The sequence below is a fragment of the Achroia grisella genome, unplaced genomic scaffold, assembly GCF_030625045.1.
Source record: "Achroia grisella isolate CSIRO2021 unplaced genomic scaffold, CSIRO_AGI_Agris_v1 utg902, whole genome shotgun sequence".
In the NCBI taxonomy this organism is placed as follows: Eukaryota; Metazoa; Arthropoda; class Insecta; order Lepidoptera; family Pyralidae; genus Achroia; species Achroia grisella.
In genome coordinates this window covers 886017-905290 of record NW_026713060.1, presented here as the reverse complement: position 1 = coordinate 905290, position 19274 = coordinate 886017, and the positions used below count along the sequence as shown (strand labels likewise).

General features: G+C 32.1%; 1 protein-coding gene and 1 non-coding gene across 2 annotated transcripts in view; one reads left to right on the top strand and one right to left on the bottom strand.

The window, feature by feature from the left end:
* The window catches only part of LOC131853454 (uncharacterized), a 55748-nt gene that overhangs the window by 24879 nt on the left and 11595 nt on the right, over positions 1-19274 (top strand). The gene's annotated exons all lie outside the window — the stretch shown is intronic.
* Trnak-cuu (transfer RNA lysine (anticodon CUU)) lies at positions 13519-13591 on the bottom strand. The gene has a single exon. It is a non-coding gene; the product is annotated as a tRNA-Lys (tRNA).

Genomic DNA, 19274 nt, shown 5'->3' with positions numbered 1-19274 from the left:
GGGCATTACCTATTATAGAAGTAAGACGAATTAATAATAATGATAATATCTCAAATGTATGTAACTTAATATCAGTTCTAACTATAACCGACGTTATATTATTACTTTGCCATTACACATGCGAGAACAATTCCCATAAATGATCCACTCCCGCGTTCAGCAGGAATGCTCTCGCACCTGCCTCCGCGAACAGGAATGTTGGCATGCTTCATTGTAATCTCTAATTCCATTGCTATCTGACCATTATTTTAATAAGCTTTTCAGTACAGTAATAATAGAGTAGCGACGTCGCGTGATCGTCCTTGTGCCGAGCGTGAGCAAATGCACGATTATTTTTCTTGCGATCGTGGATAGAGCTGTTACATCAGTCTTAAATGAGATTTGCCATATATTACGTCTAAAATTCGCAGAATCTCGTAAGCTTCATGTCAAACGTGGTTTTCTACTATCGTATCTTAAGATTTTACATATGTAATATCTTAATTTTTGTTTTTGGGTATTTTTGTAGTTCGTATGCACACAAAATTATAAATTTAATTTTATAAGTTTTATATTCATTAGAGCACCAGTATTATAGCATTACAATTTAAAAAATAGTATCATAAGCACATAATGTGTATAAAAATAAGCATTACATAAATGCTTATTTTTATTTCATTTACTACTATTACGTCACAATTTGCACGAGGTTATTATTTTTTGACAAATATAATTAAAAATCTCTTTTCTAGTTGTCGCTCGTTCTCATTAATAAGATGATTATCGTCCGCATCTCTAGTATTTATTTTTCTTAAGTGTAGTTAATTAAATGTATTGTTATTTGTTTGCAATTGTCCGTTGTTTCATGGCTTGTTAGCCGTGGCTCTATCAACACTTTCATCAGATGTGTGACCTCACGTGAGCTCATTATATTGTGAGTCTAGTTCTCTTGTAGCGTTCGTGACACTATCTGTGATAGGACAATGTAGCAAACATGTACAGTACACCAGTTGAGTTTTACTATCATTGCACTTTCCCTGGCGAGATAAGATTAGTTTCTAGAAATTCCTGAGACACGTTCAAACGAATACGTGAGAAGTATAATTACTTGAATAAATATTAGCGTGTAACAAGTGGTCACAGAAATCCCCGTTTCTTCGGGTAAGTAGTGCCATTTATTGATATCTGTTGGCTACTCATTACGTTAAAGATCTGGGTGTTTAAAAGTGCCGTTTTACCTTAATCAGTAGCTTTGTATATTTTTTTATTACTTCGGTATTACGAATGTAATTTCACGAAAGTGTAATAATTAGACGGTACGTTTTATTTGTCAGGTCATTATATTATTCAAAACTAATTCCGTTATGATCTGCATGAAACAGCGTTTGTAGACCTTCTGTAATAATCTAGATATATACACACATATAATATTCTTGCATTACGTTATCATACACTCATGTCATATTAATATGTAAATAATAATTATTGAGTGCAACGTTCTCTCCGTTCAATGCACTGTGCCCATCCAAGTCTGTATTTACTGCATGGGGCTGACAGTAAAACAAAACAACGAATTGTACTATTGCCTGTGTAGGTACTAAGTATCAGTTATTCCGTTGCAGGTAATTTACTGGCCCCTATAATGTTACCAAGCTATTAAAAATACCTCGGATATGTCTTGCTATCGCTCTAAAAGGACCCGCATAAGTGTGATTTGTCAAGCATGCACTTGTAAGTACTTAAAAGTGCTTGTATATGCTGTACCAGTTGCGTGAAATATATATACATTTGTGTTATCTACATATTTTTCTACACTAAAAGAATTATCTGAGGGAGTTATCTGATATTTGAGACATATATATAAACTCAATAACAATACAAGAGCATGTTATCTAAGAGTTGCTCTTAAAAGTAATTCTTATCGATCAACATAGGAAATGTAAAGTTAAGCACTTTTTTACTTCTTGAATTGCAAACTAGGAAAATATTATGCTTGGTTTAATGAACGAACAAACACAATTGGTTTATTCAAGACTCTTAATTGCCTTAGTATGGTACAAAATTGAGTTTGTTATGGAGATTAGAATAAATACAAAAAAATAGAATATCTCTCATACTTTAAGCATAATTTTGTTAGATACTTTTTTTAAAGCCTTTATTTAGGGCTTTAGATACTTGATATAAATGTTATACGAAACTATAACTATACAATGATAATGTGATGAATGAATGAAAACATAATATCATTAATTATACTAGATACAGAAATATTACATCTTAGTACTCCGGAATAGCAACGCATAAGTGGTACCATGGTCGTTATATGATGTGAAGTCTGTGGTGCTATCTTATATATAACTAACGGTGACCACTTACCATCAAGCGGGTCGTAAAGTTGTTTGCCATTCCATTAATATAAAAAATAATTATCTAGTCTACAATAAGCTACGCTGGTGCCGTTAGTGCATTTTAAATCCTTTAAAATTTCCAATTTAAATTGTGTATGTTGTCCTTAAATAAACAGCACGGTTGGTTACACACTACAAGTAATGTATGGCGAGATGTTGACACACGCCGGACGTAGACGGCGCAAGCCGGCGTAACCGACGCGTGCAAGCAAGGAAATGTCTGATCTGATATTTGTTCATATTATGGGATATTATCATGATTTTAACGTTAGTACGTGTACAACTGTACATTAATATTGTACCGTATTTAAATATTAAATGAAAAGCTATTTCGCGCTACATAATACATTTAATTCGTAGTCTGTATTGTTAGAATGGCGGGATCAGTCCCGCCATTTTTACAATATAGACTATGTAAATGCACAGAGTACGTTATAATCATCCACTACAAAATGTCATAAATAAATTAGAGCAAAGACTATACATACATATATACTGCAGTGGCCTTATTTCTATAAATCACGGATGTAATAATAATACATACTAAAATAGAAGTAGAGGTAATTAGCAAATAATCATTATTATGAGATGAACAAATAAATTAAAACAAGCAATAATAATAATCGCCATGCAATAATGGGAGTAATTAACAACGAATTGCTAAATAATTAGTTATTATTAACTTATTTAAACATGATCATAGTATGTAATAATTTCTAATAATATATTATAGTAATTATTGATTGAAGAAGAGAACTGAGAAACCACTAATTCAACTCGTTTGGGAAAGACATTCATGTAGATCAAACTATATTTTTTAAATTATATTTAATATAAAATTGGATATTTTTCCGAAGATTACTGTACATCTTTATCTTTACAAAGCAGCTTACTTGTCAAATTGTATTTAAATTGTGATTTGGTTAACTACCATATCACAACCGAATTACAAGACGCAGAGATTACTTAGCCTTCCAAATATGGAAAGAAAATATTTTTTATACTTGATGCAAGTGTGAATGTAACCTTAGACGATTATTGTGGCTTCTGTAGACATTATTAAAGAATATTTGCCATTCAAATATTATTATAAGCTCCCGATATGGGATCGGTAAAATAGGGAGTTTATAGATAATATTATCATAGTAAATATCCCTTTTATATACAGTATACGATTATAAAAAATGGGACGATTCTTTTTTTGGTGGTCATGCATTCCTAATGCCTAGTTACATTATTTATTATTAGTATGTCAGTGTGTGAGCGTACAACCGTGCAATACATAAATATGTATGTTAATGAACGAATATTGAAGAAATATGCAAAATGAAACGATTGAAACAGCTGGAAGCAACAATGTTGCAAATTCTTCAGTAAATCGTAGTGTCCAATATAATATTCTGTCGTAATTTTGTACTACCAAATTACAAATGAGTTGATAGCCCACATGATGGACGGTTGTAGTTGTTGGATACTCATTTTTGACATTTTTGAGAACTTCTGGCGTTTGTCTTTATACTGTAAAAATTTCACATATTTCTTGGGGAAAGTTATGTAGCATCAATAGAAATTATTATATATATTTTTTAGAATTTGCTAGACCCTTTTTCACCCAAAGGATGTCTTTAGAGAAAAAACCCTTACATTTACCACAGTAATAGTAGGCTATGCTTCTAATGATTCGTACACAGTATTAGGATGGTAATGGATTGTTAGAACGATATACTTGTTGTCATTATAAAAAATGGAAAAAATATTAAACATGGAAAAAATATTAAATGTTTACGTGTTTCTATAAGAAACACGTAAACATTTAATATTTTTTCCAAACGGGCTCTATACATAGCCTGAACAAACTACCAACGATGATAAACTAAAAATGAAAGCAAACATAATACCTAAATCACAAGTAGACATAGAAGTAACAGATTTTAATGTTAAATCACCTTCTAAAAGTAATTGAAGTCTAAAATCTTGTGAATGTTTAAATGAATGCATAACTCCAATTTACAACTTCATTTAAGATGTCAATTTAAAAGCTAATTGCAATTATTTGCGACAAGTTAATTTATCATTTTTACGCGGCAAAATAGCCTTCAATCCCACGCCTGTCTCAATGGAAAATCTTAAATGTACTCTGTGAGATTACAATAATGCACAATCGTAAACATTGCCTTGTGTGGTATAATAAATTTTATTAATTGTAAATAAAAATTACAATGCAGAATCCATGTCTAACAATAGACATATTTGACCTCTTTTCTGTAATAAGTTTTCAGTACCAAGGTTATTGTTGGTTTATAAGAAATACTAACTTCTACCTGTAACTAAATCCACGAGATTGTCATTGACCAAAATCTACGTATAAATGTAACCAAAATATACGTCAAAGGCGTCAAATGTATACCACAAACTTATGGAAAATTAGTAAAAAGGAAGAGCTAAACAATACTCAAAACTCTCAAGCATTTATTTGTCAGGCCTTCCGAAAGAAAATAAATTCATTGGTTTAGCGGTAAAATTATTAGTAGGCGGAATTTCTTTATATGTAATCTATTGAGAAACGGATATCAATAGGGCTTTATTGTGCCCTCTGGGTACTCGAAATGAATTAATCAAATGCCTAATTGACCCACATCCCAAGGCAAATTCTACGAATGCATCGACTATTAAAATGTCCATTTTTTACTTTGTCACAAACGTTATGACTATTTGCATTATTTGTAATTCATTAACCTCGTTGGCGGAGCGAAGAGAAAATTTTATATTAACGGCACTTATTAGCCACGGAACAATAAGAATCGAAGTAATACATTGACACTTTCATATTATTCTGAATTTTAATGGATTGTATCTGGGTTGGTGGACTTGGACTAAATACCACAACATTTCAAAATTGTTGAAGAAATATTTGAGCGGATTAAATTACGAAATAACTAGCTGCAGCCCTCGGGTTTGAGCGCGTGAATTCGCATAAAAAATATCCTATGTGTCAATCTAGAACATGATTTTTTAGTATTTATAATTTTATACAAATCTGGTCAGCCGTTTAACTGTCAACAAACTTACATAATTTTTTTACAAAGCTACATAATATTACCATAATAATATAATTTTGTCTATGCATCCAACGATCTATAATTAATTAAGTATTATAGTTATTAATATAACCTAACCTTCGACCAATATCGTTTCTTTAATTTGTGACCAAACTATAAAGAATAGATACCAAAACAACTTTATATAAGGAAATTTGGGAACGTAATAGGAGGAGGTGTCCCGTTTCCATCTTAACACTGAATCAGTTTAAAAATTATCTCACATTATGCAGGTATGACTAACTTGTATTTAAGTTATAAAATTTACTTTAAAATTACTAGATAAGAGGCATGACATTTTTGTCCTCTGAAATAAAACGCATGAGTAGTATCACAGGTGTCACATGATAACGTGATGGTTGTGGTGCTGTTTATATATATATTGACGACGGTTACCATTACTGCAAAAGATGTACCTGTAAACAAGATGACGACCCCCGTTATCTTGTTTAGCATTCGATTTACATAAGGAGTTTCATCATTTAGAAATATGCCTCTAGATGTTTCAAAAATGTTGTACAACTTTAAAATATTTGTATACTAGCTGTGCCCATGGTTTTATCCGGGTGACATTTGTAGGTTATGTTATATTATTATTCTGATGTATAAGCTATATTGTAGTATAGTAAAGTTTCATTAAAATCCATTCAGTAGTTTTTGCGTGAAAGAGTAACCAACATCCATCTATCCATCCACACTTTAACGTTTGCAATATTAGAAAGAATATATATACATTTCTTGAGTAACAAAATAAATCAGCCCTAGTCATCAGAGCAGTCCCTACAAGAATTTCCAGACCATTCCAGACCATTCCAGATCGGTGGCTAATAATAAAGCAATGAAAACTAAAATGCCAGTGGCAAATAAGATATGTGAAAATAAAAATAATACCACAACCTACATACAAGCCCTATTAAGGGCATGATCACTACATTTCCAAGACGAATAAAGGTAAATTCAGAGTAATAAGACCAGAGAAACTACAAGATTAATGTACTGCTTGACAGAGACAACCTGTCTTTCAAATGCCTTTATACCTGTCTTTATTTGTGTCCGAGCTCTTTGGTAAGACTCGTCTTCTAAAGTTCTAACTAAACTATAACTCCGCTTAGAAACTAAACATCCATTATGCTGTTATATGTTGCTTAAATCTTTGTAATTTAAATTCTAAAGTCTTGACATTTATTCATTCTCATTGTTCAGGTAATAGTGCGAAATCTTAACCATAGGTGTCACGGAAAATATATAGTATTTTTGTGGTTATATAAACTATATACTTATGTTTACAAAATTAATTACAATTAAATTAATTTTAGTGTAATGTATGTTTGTATATTGTTCTATATATTAATCTATCTAAAATTATTTGACTGCTTTTAGTTTTTTTTTTATTTTATATAGTCAATCATGATAAATTTGATATCATATCCTGATATCTTGGTAAATATTTGCCTTCTTTTATGATATTATCGAAAGTTTTTATGCGGATAGGTATATATAAAATTTACATTTCTGTTTTTTTATATATTTTACTTACTTTTGAGTTTGAATCTACAATATTCAAGATACCACAATAATGGCAAACACATGCGCCTATCTGATAACGGATTACCGTAACATCAGAGACGTCGCGTGCACGTTGCCGACAGTTAAAAAAATTACAATTTGATTCTACATCCTTTCAGTATGATTCGCATAACAAGTTTTAAATCACACTACTCAAAGTTATCTGGTAGAAAACATGGGAAGATGTTAAGTCCGCCTAATGTAGATACTTTACCTTTTGTGTTGAGTATATTAAAATGAGGGAATTCAACTAATCAAATATCAAAGGAAAACATTGGAAGATGTTACTTAAGATGTACTTTTACCTTTTTATTGAGTATATTAGAAATTAAAAATCAAAAGAAAACATCGGAAAATCTTAAGTCTGCATAAGGTACTTTTATGTTTTGTATTGAGTACATTAAAGTTAGGTAATTGCACTAATGAAATATCAAAAGAAAAAATCGTAAGATGTCAAGTCCGCCTAATAACTTTTACCTTTTGTATTAAGTATATTAAAGTGAGGTAATTGCACTAATAAAATATCAAAAGAAAACATCGGAAGATGTTAAGTCTGCCTAATTACTTTTACTTTTTGTATTGAGTATATTAAAGTTGATAAATAAATAAAAGTCAAGCTACTTATCTCTGTCTCCGATCTGAACCAATGTATAGTAGGTACAAGAGTCAACAAAGCCACTATACAACACTTGTACAGTTCTCCGCCGCCTGATAAAACCAAAACCCTGTTCTATATTTTTTATATTACTTAAGGAATTGTAAATAGAGGGCCCTCTTGATAAAAAGTGGTGGCAGGCGTTCTTGACTTCGAACAAAAAAAACCAACGACATTAGAGCATAACCCCTGTAAGTACTTACGTTCCTCTTAAATGGTGTCTTACATATCAACTTAATATGCTAAATTATTTATTTATATAATATATTTTAATGGCTAGCTATTACCCGCGACTTCGTCTGCGTGAAAACTTTTTTTTTATATTGAAATAAATAAAATTTGTAAAATAAAACTAGCCTAAGTTATTCCTTAACATTAGCTATCTGCAAATGAGACCGGTCAAAATTGGTCCAGCCATTTTTGGGTTTAGCAAGAACTCGGCGATACAACAACAAGAATATAATTATTTTGATGTAAGAACCGTATATACTTTCGTATGCATTTATTAAAAAACTGTTAATTTGAAATTACAAATAGACACTTCAATTTTATTTATCTGTATAGTTTATTCATTTTCGCACACATTTGAAATATTTCGTTAATATCTGACTGGAATTAATAATTACATAATAAAGTATTATACCGGTAAGTCTAAAAAAAGGTTAGTACAATATATCTATCCTAGTTACAGTACTACAGATCTCTTTAACATAGAGTAATAATCCAAACTTCTTATTCTTAATAAAAATAATGTACTGATATCTTTCATAATTTTGAAAAATGGTACAAATTCCGAACATCGTCTGTTTGAGAATACCTATATCTCATATAAATTAATTCTGTAGCTTACCCTAATCCAGATATTTATATGTATGCTACTTGCATACATATAAATATCTGGATTAGGGTAAGTTTTTCAATTTAGTTTATTTCAATATTACAACACCATAACAGACTATCCAAATCGGTGTTGCAACTTAGTACAGTATACATATAAAGTAAAATTAGATAAAGATAAAATTGCACAATTTAAACATAAAAATTAGAGATTTTTTAATGGCTTCTGTGATTTTCGGCATTTTTCATGTCTGCATATAGACGACATTTATTATTTTCTTGCAAGTGGGCAGCTTGCCATTTGTCATTTCAATTTTATGGCATAATACGACAGCACTAGTACCAATATCAAATACAAAAGCTAATCTCACGCGATTTCCTTATACAACCGCATATAATATCTCGTCTCTGATTTTGCAAGACCCGAGTATGTACGACTCGCGTGTTTACTACCGTAAACGTTATTGCTTTTTACGTAAAACTTCACGGTTTTAAAGTATGGTGATGTGATGAAAAATACGAGTGACTTGAACATTATGGTTTTAATGTATTCATAACATTATGACTATATTAAAATATTATGCTCTATTGATTAGCAGCTGTATGCCATATATTAAAATATAGAGAACAAAATTTTGAATTTTGAAATTACGTTCTGAAATAAAATACATCACCAACGTTTTAAATCCTAATTTTAAAATAGTCTATTGTGTCTTAACTTGTCAGTATAACGCGGAAATCTTATGGCTGAATCACAAATTTCATTAATGGAACGTTGATTTGAAACTCTTTAGTGATTCCTTTCATTATTTTGTTCAAATAATTCGAAAGTAAACTTTCCTTGTCCAACATGTTTATATTTCGTACATGAGATTTTTAATTGCGCTCAAATCACTAGACATGTATATAAATATTTTAAATATCTCGTTTTGTTACGTAGGAAAACGTTCCGTTGGCGCCGTTGGGCGAGGAATGTTAATTAAATCCAGGCAACCGACGCCAAAGCAAAAAATAAAGGTCATGTAGGCACGCGTAACGTAACGACTCGCCTGCGCTCATCCACAGGTCAAGTTTGCGTGAAACGAAACGTTCGTTGGGGAAATTATAAGGTAATTCATTAATCGATGGTTGCCAAGCGACATCTGTATACAAACTGATTAATCGTGGTTAAATATTGCAAATCGATACACTGATTGCAGCATGTATTTTGAATGATTAATTATTTAATGACAATACGAGACATGACATGTAATTTATTTATAAAAACTATAACCATTCTTCTTACATTCATTTATACATTCGGGGATTTTGTTGTTTTTTTTTAAATGAAGAGCATTTTTGTAACAAAAGTACAAAGCAGTACAATTGCTAAAATAGATGTTATACGTTTGTTTCATAAAGGTTTGAGTAGTAATATTGATAATTAAAAAAAACATCTTTAATTAAAGTAGTGAGGAAATGAAATCACGTAAAATTAATCATTTTTTTAACCCATTTGTTAATTCCATCAACAAGCACACTGCTCTACTGATAGCCTATGGACGCCTGTAACACCAGGAATACCTGAAACCCTATTGTTCTCTTTTTGAAAAACCCCATGCTCTAGGGAAAATAGTGGTAGGTAATTCAGTCGAATTTAAGTATTTGCGAAAGGAAACTCATCTAAGACCGCAATATACGTGACCACTTAGGTTCTAGGCTGTGAGGATTCATTCGCTGAAGATTCGTTTCTGCATACTTAGCATTTCCCCGTCAAGTAATTTACAACAAAAACATTACCCAACGTTGTCCAACAGTAAAGACACTTTGGAATAAAATATAACCAGCCATTTATAAGATTGAATAACAAAAGGCAGGGATTACGACATTATGTAAAAGTGAGTTAATGCGTTTTACACAATATTAGAACAGTATTGGATCATCCGATTAAGACGTCCTGCGGCGAATGTCTGTGCGACTGTTGTATGATATAAATATGTAACCTTTGTGTCATCTTTATTATATAGCATCTATAACCTAATACAATTTGATACATAATTCAATACAATGACATCTATTATTTTATTAATAAACTAACTGACTCGCTCAACTTTGTCTGCATCACACTTACTTTACATTTATCATTATATTTCGCCCAAATTACATAATATCCTTTTAAATTATAACATATATGTTATTCTAATGTATAAGCTATATTACCGTAAAGTTTCGTTAAAATCCGTTCAGTAGTTTTTGCGTGAAAGAGTACCAAATATTCATCCATACTCACTAACTTTCGCGTTTATAATATTAATAATCTTTATTTTGTCTGAAAAGTGGTTTACAGGATTTTAAAAAATTATAATTTATGTATCAGACTTTTCACCAGAAACTGGCATGCAAATTCATGCATTGCAAAAAATGCATGCATTAATTAAACTGTATTAAAAATATTCACAAAATGTTATATTTCCCAGTTTGGGGTTCTCGGATTATTTTATTTTTATGTTGATCCATAGAAATAGAGATAATTTCTATTCAAATAAAGTTAATATAAGCACGCACGATCAAATAAAGTTAATTTAGAACGCAATAAAAAACTAATATTAATTAATGATGCTTTAAAAGGAAAGTATATGTCAGCGTTTGATTTGTTATCGATTCATTTGAAGATATGACTATGATATGTCATCATTAATTTTGGAAACGAAATCGGGTCGTAATCATTAAATCATTAAACTCTAATTGCACTTTCCTTGAAAACGCGGACGGCGGTTTGTCATGTTTAAAAATCACATGTTTCGGTATGCTCGCAATCTGCACGTGAGAAAGTTTATTTTCGCGTAAAACTGGAGCAATTTACTATGGAAATCATTAATTTGAGAAATTACGCTCCCTTTCTTTAATATTCGTTTCATTTTGTGTAACTTTTTATGTTTTATATTTAAAAAGCATGTGCAGCTAAGTAATTAAATTATTGCCGTTGATAATGAAACAGATATATATAAAACAAAAAATAATGAATATGTTATACAAAGACTAACTAAAAATAAAAGTACTTTAAAACCATAATTGTCTGTACTGTAAAAAGTAATATATATACTTCTCTATCCAAAATACTACGAACTATGTCAAATTTCTTTCATATTATATTATTACTATATTGTCCATAGGATATAAGTACCTATGTAGAAATACAAGTAATGGACATTCTGTAATGTTGTATTCCCAATAATAATGTCGTTCAACCACTTTGTTATAATGACAGATTTGGGTTTTATTAGTTATTTTTAGCCTTCCTACTTATAATCGGATGCTACAGACCGAATAGGTAATATAAAACATAAATTCCATACTATGGTAAAAAAAACTAACGACCCATCCCATATTCACTATGGTCCAATTGTAGTATGGATCCCTATTTGAAAAAAATCTTTTATACTTGTTAATAATGTAGGTTACTATAGATAAAAAATATTTATACAGAGAGAAACCGAGTACTATTGGCATCTCTTGCTACCACACGCAATTGTTGCTTCATTCTGATTTATAACTCTTCTCATGCATGCACGCCAATTCCAGGCATTCCAGACTCCTCCATCAGATAAGACAGTATCTATCTGATCATGACAGCTTAGCCTGGACCTCTCCTGATTTGTAACCTGGATGGATGGTTGATAGATGTTAACGTTGTAAATCAGCTTCGTCAATTTTTTATTCAACATCCTTAAACCGTAAGCTATTTCCCGTTAATGCTAAAAGTAGACTAAAAAGTTGTCAGCGTGGGTACCTCAGTCTCATCTTTGACAGCTTCGGTGGTCTACTGGTTTAGCATACTCGCGGGTTCGATTCCTCGCACGGCCCAAACATTTGTATTCATGAGTATGATTATTTGTATCAGTCTGGGTGTTTTCTATGTGTAATATGTATGTATTTATGAATAGAATAGAATAGAATAGAATAGAAAATCATTTATTCAAATAAACTTAATTTAAGCACTTTTGAATAGTCATAACCAATCCAAATCCTTAAACCAAGTCATAATGAAAAAAAAATATCTATGTATTTGTATGTTGTCTAGTACCCATACCACAAGCTTTAGTTAGCTTAACTTGGGTCTAGATGGCGCTGTGTGAATTGTCCTCAGATTATTATTATCATTATCTTTATATATATAAAAAAAATATGTTTCACGTTGTTTGTCCGCGATGGACTCCTAAACTACTAAACCGATTGCAAATTTGATTCGCACATTGTGTGCAATTTGATCCAACTTGAAAGATAGGATAGCTTACATCTCATCAATTTTATTTTATTGAAAGCCTTAGCCGGGTAACTCGTTGCCGGATCTGCTAGTTTATTATAGGCACCAAGTAGTTTGCTATGTAATGCTTGATTTATTTCGGTTGTAGGAGTTTTAGGCAATGAAATTATATCTTAATCTGGATAAGAGATGATATCTTAATCATCTGGAATGACAACGCATGAGTGGTAACACGAGTGACACATGATACTGTGATGTCTGTTGTGCTGTTCATATATGTAATGTATATATACGACATATTATACATAGGTAGGCCGTCGATTTTTCGCCTTTGTTTTCAGTTACATAAAATAAACACAAATACTCTTTTAGACCAATTTGTTCACATATGTTTATCTACTATACCAAATGTACTTATAGTTAAAGATAAATCTTTAACACGTGAAATCGAGATAAAATAAGAAACAAGATTCTCAGTTGCCGTATTTTCCTCGTCTTTAAACTAAATCCGTTTAGTAAGTGACTCACGAAAATATCACATGATGGTTCAGTGACATTTTCGTCTATATAAACATTACTTAGATTTTTTGTTTAAGATGTAATATTTCTTTTATAATTGTTGTCATACATTCGCGTGCGTTAATATGTATACATTTTGTATTTATATAATATGTTTACTATATTATAACAAAATAAAGGCGCCAATAAAATTTTTCGGGGAACAAAAACTTGCGCCCAACGTGGGGCTCGAACCCACGACCCTGAGATTAAGAGTCTCATGCTCTACCGACTGAGCTAGCCGGGCTTGAAGCTCATTTCTGAAATTTTTAACTACTTACAGTTGCCAATCTATAATAATGTTTAATAGAATAAATTTTATGTGGTTACCATCTCCTTGAAATATTGTCACGATTTCAAAAACAATTTAGTCTAAGTGCTGTGCGGGCATAGAAAAGTCATTAAAATACAAAAATCACTATAACGAGACTTAATGTATGTAAAAATGAAATTGATCGTGACATTATGGCCAATTCCTTTTTTAATATAAGTCAATTATGATTTAACTCCAAAATACTTACTAATAAATATAAATTTAGGTCTAAAAATAACCTAAACTTATTATCATTTACCATTCATACCATATCGTTTACTAAATTTATTATCTTTTATCACTTACCACTACCTACTTAGGCTTACTAGCTTAAGTAAGTAGTACGACCATCCGGTTTACTTCAGTCCTCGTTTATTTTGAAATTTCAAGCTTCCACTACGGACCGTCCCACCAAGGAAATAATTATAATTTATTATTTCTATCACCAATCAATCTTTCGCCTGATTCCGTTTCTATTAACATTGTTATGTGACATTTATTAATGACTATATCGATATCGTCTCACCGTAAATGTTCTGTTATTCTTAGTTCTTAAACAGTAAAAACCCTTTTAAGTCTGTTAAAAAATAAGATTTGATTGAATTATAATTAATTAATCAGGTAATGGTAGCAACTAGTTGCGCACGCGCCGCCTTATCGGAACCGGTAGTACGCCCGCGAAAGCTATTGGAGTATTGTGCTTTCTTTATTTCACCATGTCAATGTAAAAGCAGCTCTCAAAAGGTGTCATGTGATTTTAGATAGCATTGACAACTTGACAGATTTGAATTTGATGATTCCTCTCTATTGACTTTATTACACAGCTGTGGTTCCCAAAGTTTACGTCTATTAAACTCGGGTCGTTTCAGTGTGTTTGTGATGGCCGTAGTGCTATGTTTATTTTAACACTTTCCATCAATAGTCTATATTTGTTGTTTGGCATTTGTGATATGAAAAGAATGGTGGTTAATTTAATGATATTTTTCGTATTATTCATAGTTAATATTTTTGATTGAGATTTTTTTTAAAGGATGATAATGAAATGGTGCTGGCAGGATGTGTGACCAGTGGAGGATGATAGGATGAACATGAAGCCAGATCAGTTAGCCCAACGTGACAAATTCACCGGGAATGTATCACGATGGTTTCCAAAGGGAACCGCGTGGAGGTCGATCTGACATGGTACATTGCTAGCAATGGGATCATTAGTCCACATTACTAACAATCCCCTTTCCCCTTGATTGAGATTGCTTGAGACTTACAGATTGAGGTAGTACTCAAACCGTACCGACTGGAATGACATCTTCAGTTTTAAATATATGAATACAGGGGGAAGAGGTACTATGTCAGGTTGACGTCCACGCGATTCTCCCTGGAAACCATCGTGGTAAATTGCCATTTGCCAAGATAGGCACTAGTTCCTGTTACTAACAATAGCCTACTCCCATTGCTTAAGTAATTACAACGTAGTTGATGTTCCAGCATGAACACGTGCCCAATCCATTCATTTCCTTTACAAAAAACGTGGCACGTGTAAAAATGATCATTATACATTTTTATTGAAATAAGAAAAAAGTTAATTGTTTAGGAGTCCGTGTTTGCGGATAGTCTACTTAAGTACCAACAGATTTTAGAATAATAGATATTTAGAATACATATCTTACTAATATTATAAACGCGAAAGTTTGTGAGTTTGGATGGATTTTTGTTACTATTTCACGTAAAAACTGGCTGGATTTTTAATAAGTGTTACAATAATAGAAGCTTATAAATTAAGAATAGGCTACAAATTTTAGACGTGTAAAGCGGCGCAGGTACTACTATGTTGCCACTAAATTAGAACTGTAACGCGGGCTCATTAGTTAGAAAATGATTCGAAATTTGAACATCATACCTTCAATTATTAAAAAAAAAAACATATACAAGTGAAAGTGTAATCGCTTTGAAATAGAACTCTTTTACTTCGCACTATCGCACCATTGACATTGTAAAGTACATATCGTAAAAATCGTTTGTTTGCATTCAGTTTACACGGTGACCGTGACACCTTCGCCGGTGACTCACTCATATGTATAGTAACCACACGTATGGATTTCGGCGGGACAGTCTCGTTTTTAAGTCCCCAGTTTTTGTCTAAGATAAATGTCTTTATTACGTCAACAGTCGGTAATACGTAACTACCTATCTATATTTTTTTATTAGATGATAATGGTATGGTGCATCCGCCTCCGCTAACGGTTTACGCTGTCTTACTCTGGTGCCCCAGAGGATAATAATGTAAGCATGAGGTCAGGTGGTCGACGTAAATTCGGCAAGAATTTTTCACGATGGTTTCCAGGAAGAACCATGGAGGTCACCCTGACATGCTAGCAAAGGGGTACAAGGCCACATTAATAACAGTCTCCTGACCCCCTACCTATGTACATGTATATTAATTGTATAACTTGCGTGTGTCAGGTAGACCTCCACGCGGATCCCCTGGAAACCATCGTGATAAATTTCTGGTAAATATGTCACGATGGGCTAACTGACCTGACCTCATGTTCATCTGATCATCCTCCACTGGTACCCCGCCAGCGTAAACCGTTAGCGCAGGCGGGTGCACCATACCATTATCATCAATAAAAATATATAACTTGCGTGTCATTGCATAGCAACGGAGACGATTGTTAGAAATGGAGACTAGTTTATTGCTAACTAATGGTGCTAACTATTTATCATATCGGATCGACCTCCACGTAGTCACCTCTTGGAAATCATCGCAGATAATTAATGGTGAACTGGAATAGCCTAATTGACCTGACTTCATGCTCATCCAATTATCTTCCCAGCCAGCATATATATTAGTACAGGCGGGTACACCTTAACCTACGTAGAAACAAAACAAGAACGTGAGAATGATCGAGTAATAAATTTACTTTACATATTGTTCCAATGTTATTTTTTAAGCACGAAAGTGTACCGTTATCGTGAAAACATTCATAGACATTCATTACAATAATAATACCATTATTTAATTTAATAATAATTTATGATCTATGGTGTAAATGTTGAAATATTCTTATATATATAATTCTCGTGTCACAATATTAGTTACTATACCTCCGAAACGGCAATACCGATTTTTATCAAATTATATATAAATATTCAGTAGGTCCGAGAATTGGCTACTATCTATTTTTCGTACCCCTAAGTGATAAGGATTGTGGCAGTAAAAATACGTACAACCCTAAATATTCATCCTTTTATCACCAACCCCTATTACATATACCCCTATATTTCAACGTATAGTATATAAGTGGATCAGCAAGTATACTATATATATTGGTAAACCACCTACAATTAACGTACCCACACAGTTAGAAAAAATAATTACTTTATTCTAAAAAAAAAGAGAAATGGTCACCTTAATCATATGCTATTGAAATATTGATATCACAGTCCATGCGAGTCAGGCCTGTTCTAACCGCGGCTGTCCTTATACAAGGCCGCCCGAATATCCTTTGATTTGTTTCGTATCCGCTTGTAAACTTGTTACTGTTACTTGATAGCCGTGTAACATGTATCTTAACTTAAAAAATTAGCAACCCATGCGAAGCCGGGTAAAATTATTGTAGGGATTACAATTTATTTACGATCGACACAAAATGAGGGATGTTACAAATTTGACATCTCTGTCTCTCTGTGCCATCTTAGATTCTATTTGAAAATTCTATAGGTGCAAGATTTATTTAATATGAATAAGATTTTTTTTAGTAGATATATCCATTACATTAATTTAAAAAAATATTTTCGCTTCATAATATTAGTATAGTTTAGAATGGTGCAGGTAAGTATCAAATCATTCAATCAATGTTAATGGAATCGGTTGTTAATGAAAGGCATAAAAATATATTGTATCACGACGACGAACGTAGCTTTTATCTTAAAAAGCAGACAAAAACGCGGGTAAAAGTAAGTGTAATTTGGGTTGTGAAAATATATAACTGATTATAATTATACACATCCTGTATTATAATAATTAAAGCAGATCTCTAAGTACTATTGCAAGACATATAATTCGAAGTGGCATCATCTTTGTATGTACGCGCTGAATGGCTGTAAAACAAGATTCTCGTGCCAAAACAAAATTATGTGGCGATTACGCATCATTACGACTATGGTATGCGGGGTTAGCAGTTCCCACGGAAAGCAGAACACTTTCACCATTATTATTGTCCCAAAGTTACAACGTGTCTTGGTCTAGATTAAAGCCGTGTGATGGTACAATACATAAAATCTTTTTTTTTTAACTGTTCTAATGGTCGATGGGAAAGCGGATTGTTAGTAATGTGGATTGATGATGATGATGTTATTGCTAGCAATGCACCATGTCAGGTCGACCTCCATGCTGTTCCCCCTGGAAACCACCGTGAAATTCTTGGTGAATTTGCCACGATGGGCCATCTGACCTGACCTTATGTTCATCTTATCATCCTTCACTGGTGATCCGCCAGCGTCAACGAGTGCACCAATCCATTATCATCCATTAATAAAAAAAAATAGTGTTGGGCGTAATATCTATGGATCCTCGTATTTCCATTATAGAAACTATATTTTTTTTCGACTAATTTCTAAGGCTTTTTGTATTCTCCAATCCATATCTATTATATCTTTACAGAAGAATAATTTCTCCACGTTTAGTTCATTATTAAATTGCACTCGGAGTGGGTTTATATTTGACACGACATACATTATTAATATCATTTGCTTTAAATATGCGAGCGAAACTTTTCTTTGCTGGATGTATACGGTCGAATTATCTGTTATATTACTGTCATCCATATCCTGTATGCTATTCTGGCGTGGTCTTTTCTCCTTTTTCCCAATTGTAATATATTGAATTGAATAATGTTCATTTCTTTTCTCAGTGATAGGTTTAAAAAATTAGTGACTTTTAAAACTGTATAGGCGCTCAAATTGTGTTGATATTTCAGTGGCTTTAACAATTTGTTTTACACATTCCAAGAATTAATCTTGATTGATTGAATTAAATCATAAAAATTATGTACATATGTCCCTATACCTACGTTTTTTATAAAAATAAAGTAATCTTTCTTAATTTTTTAAAATAAAGTACATCTAATTCAACGGCGGAATTTTCATAGTTTTGCTTAAAATAATGAAAACTTTGGAAACTACTGAAAATTTTATATTATTTATTTATACTCTTTATTGCGCGCCACCAATTACAGAACAAACACATACAAAAAAAAAAAAGTTTAAAGCCAATTAAAATGGAAAATATACACTGATACAAAAGGCGGTCTTATCGCTAATTGAATTAAATCAATCTCTTCCATACCTACGACTACCTTTGGGTGGATAGAGAAATAAAAAATATTATATATACATTTTTCATAAATCGGTAAATACCTCGTGGTTTTAAACGGAGACACTCGTATTTACCGCTAATTGTGAAATGATAATATGTTAAATAACAGCACAATTTCGTCACTACATGACATCACGTCACGGACTTCAAGGTAACAAGCAATTATAAAAGAATCCTTTCAAGTCATGCAACCTCTCTGACGTCATGATCGTTTTGTAATAATTATCATAAAACTACCAACCC